The 3,624-nt window shown below is 35.5% G+C and overlaps 1 pseudogene; it reads left to right on the top strand.

The window, feature by feature from the left end:
- The first annotated feature begins 203 nt into the window (after positions 1–203).
- Positions 204–785, top strand: LOC149206041 (BTB/POZ domain-containing protein POB1 pseudogene; annotated as a pseudogene).
- Positions 786–3,624: the final 2,839 nt, after the last annotated feature.

The raw sequence follows: 3,624 nt of genomic DNA, 5'->3' as shown, positions 1-3,624 counted from the left end.
ATTCCAATTATTCTGCAAGCATATGTTGTTATGTACAGAAGTTGAGCATGAGACAATTACTGGCTTTTTGAGATTGATTGAGAAGGAGAGAATGGGCGAAGCGGCTGAAAGGACTCTGTTAAACCATATTTTGAGGATGTTCACTGCACTTGGCATTGATTCAGAGAGTTTTGAAAAGTTTTTTCTCAAAAGAAGCGACTCTAATGGAGCTACTGAACTTCATGTATAGTCGAACAGTAACAACAAATACTACGTCTGCATTGCTTGATGTATTAATGGCTGCAGATAAATTTGAGGTGGCTTCTTGTATGCGTCATTGCAATAGGTTGTTAAGGAATTTGTCTACGACATCAAACTCTGTATTACTGTATCTGGTACTTCCATCTGGTGTTCTGATGGTAGGTGCAGTTCAATCGCTAACTGATGCAGCGAAGCAATATCTTGCCAAGAAGTTTAGAGATATTACAAAGTTCCAAGAAGAAGTTATGGCTTTGCCATTGGTAGGTGTGGAGGCAGTGTTATCCAGCGATGAATTGCAAGTGGCTTCAGAAGATGCATTCCATGATTTGGTGCTAAAATGGGCAAGGGCACATTCTCCCGAGATTGAAGACAGAAGGGATATTTTGGGAATTCGACTTGGCTGCTTAATTTGTTTCCCAAACATGTCAAGTCGGAAGATTAAGAAAGTACTCCCTTGTAGTGATTTTGATCATGAACTTGCTTCAAAATTCGTATTGTGTGCATTTTCTTCAAAGCAGAGACACCCCACAGACAGGAGAATTTAACATTACAATAAATAATGTTGGGACAGAGTTGACTCATGATGATTGGTGGAAGCCGTATTCTAATTTTTGCTTGTTGTACCCTTACGGTCATGAAGAACTTACGGTCTGTGAGGATATTGATCAGGTTTGTGTGGCCATGGAGAAGTATCCACCATATCAGTCAATATTTGCTAAAATTTCTTATGGAGAAAGTCAGATGTTCGATAAAGGATAAGAGTCATTACTCTGAGTGATACACCTATGAGTAGTTCATCATCACACAAAGAAGAAGGGAGCATTCAAATCGTACTTTCCAGTAGTATTACCATTCCAAGAAAAGAGGAGCAATTCACCTATTTCGACATTTAGTTATAAAACTAATTTTATTCCTAGAAAATTGTTAAGCTTTATAATCTTCCCCTCTTGTATTTCGATTGGTTGTTAAAACCCTTAATTTGTATTTCGATGTATATATAAGTTTAAGAGACTGCCAAGAGCAGGGGAGTTAGTCAGTGAATTAATCCAACAATAGAATAAGCACACACAGGCACAAAAGGAACGCATAGAAGGAAGGAGAAGCTGGTCCCAATGTAACATCACACAAATTAAAGCTTATGGATCGCTTCTCCTGTTTGCTGGAGTTAAGTGTCTGTCTGCATAATGTAAATACTAATTTTAAATATTAATCGAATCATTTCTTGCCAATGTTCTATTTATTTTTTTGTTGCATCTAATTATTTTAATTCTTGTGTGAAACAGGTTACGAATAGAGGGTTTGATCTAGATGGGTTGGACACCAGACCATTTCGATACCACTCTGCATTTCTTAAATTAGGTGGCATTTAAATTATCATTTACTGTGTGAAGTTTATTTAATTATTTACAGTCCCTTTCCTTCTTCAAATTGGTGTTAATTAAATCTGCTGCCATGTTTTCCTTTCGAATGCAAGATTGATTTGATTTGCTGCACTAGAAATTGTTCCTATACTCGAAATATTTATTTATATCGAATCGAGATTGCGTCGCTTCAAATTGTTTAAAATTACAAGATTGTTTTATGCTGTGATACTTAGTTTCTACATGTTTTAATGTGCAGTTGGAATGCTTTCCTTTGGTCTAGGACTAACAGGTTTGTGCTTTGGAATGTGATCGGTTTCACCTTATGGATTTGAATGATTAAGAAGTGGTGAGATCATAACCATCAAATGTATTTAATTTTAAACAACTATGTTTCATAACCGGGTATCACTCAGGAAGCAGCAATCACATATAATTTATGTTACCTAAAATTGTGATTCTTGTATACCGCAGAGCCGACATTCATGAAAAGGAAGGTGCATTATGTTTGCAAATAATCATGTTTATTTACTTTAACATTTTAGATAGTTTTGCAAGATTTACTCTTTAGGAACAAGGAAGGCGAGAGAAGTTATATTAAATCAATTTATTTTCATAAGTTTATTTACACAGTAATTTCACTTGTCATGTTTGCTGATTCTTTCAGGTTAATTTTACACAGAGGTAGATGCAGTAGAATTAGTGCAGGCATAATGGTTTTGAATTGGTCTTGAATTTACTCTAGCATTTACAGTCATTTTTTATATTGTGTCGGCATTGCTTGGTTTCTAGTTCTGATTTCCCTTCTGTTTGCTTGTACTTAGAATTTCCTTTCGCATTGTCAAATAGTAAAGGACTGCCTTTTATTTCCCGCATGATTTTGATTGCTTTGATTGATGTTTTCTCAAATTCTCTTGTAGTGCAGGATTTCATTTATTGTTGAGATTAATGTGCAAGATAGACTAGAATTTGTTTTGCAGGTTGCCAGGGACTCTCTATGGCATATCCAGTGCTGTGTCTCAAAGTTCACAAACTATCTGGATTGATAATTAAATGTTGGTACATTTATAGACCCTATACTGCACCCAACACTAAGCCTTCCAAAAAATCCATTTTCTTGAGTTATGAGGAGCTATTTATAACAAATATCAATAACCTTTGAGTTTCCTCATGTCTCTTAGACTTTTATGTTTGTTCATATTATATACATGACTTATTACATTCCATGTGTGACTATTCATATTCCACATGTGTCCCATGGACTTCATTACATATAATTTATTACATAAGAAAATTTACAAATGAGACGGTGGCCTAATAAAACAAAACTGAAAATGGGACAAAGACTAATAAAATGGATAAATAATTTTCTTACTCATGGAGTTCACTTGTAATGTAAGTGTGTCATGCCATGAAATCCTTTTTTATGTCTTTGACACGAACCAAAAAGTCACCTTTGTACTGCATCTTCACCTCCAGTGCCTCTGTCAGTATGTTCTTGCAGTTTGACTGTACATTATTCCACAACAATGAGAGCTTCGTATGAGCTTTGAACTGTGTTATGGCGTACTATAGAATGATGTCCTTAGTAACCTCCAAGCCTTCCTATTCTATTTCATGTTTTATTTGTTTAATCTATTCCCCGATCTCCGAGAAGATGATTTCTCTACCTCTAATTGATTCAAGTGATTTGATGGTAGGCATCCCATGTTTCTGTGTTAGAGACTCAAACCCATTATGCAGTTGATTATACGCATCGATAGTACTAACTAAATGTGCTCCAAGATGCAAGTAGTTCTATAGGTGGAGTCTCAACTAAAATCTATCTATCTTTGTGACAATCTTGTCCTTATTTTCCAAATGTTGCGGAACATCTGGATATTTGGCAGCCCACTCATGCATCTAGGAAACTCATATGTTTGATACCTTTAGGAGTTTCACCACTTCATGTGCATTCTTATGAATGGAAATAAGAGGATCCACGACCTATTTTATAAGTATCATATCATCATATAACCATGTC

This window comes from Pinus tabuliformis, chromosome 1_2 (genome assembly GCF_031772625.1).
Source record: "Pinus tabuliformis cultivar Carrire ecotype Pingquan chromosome 1_2, CPIR1, whole genome shotgun sequence".
Classification (NCBI taxonomy): Eukaryota; Viridiplantae; Streptophyta; class Pinopsida; order Pinales; family Pinaceae; genus Pinus; species Pinus tabuliformis.
Note: the sequence above shows the minus strand (reverse complement) of the source record. Positions and strands in the feature narration are given on the sequence as shown.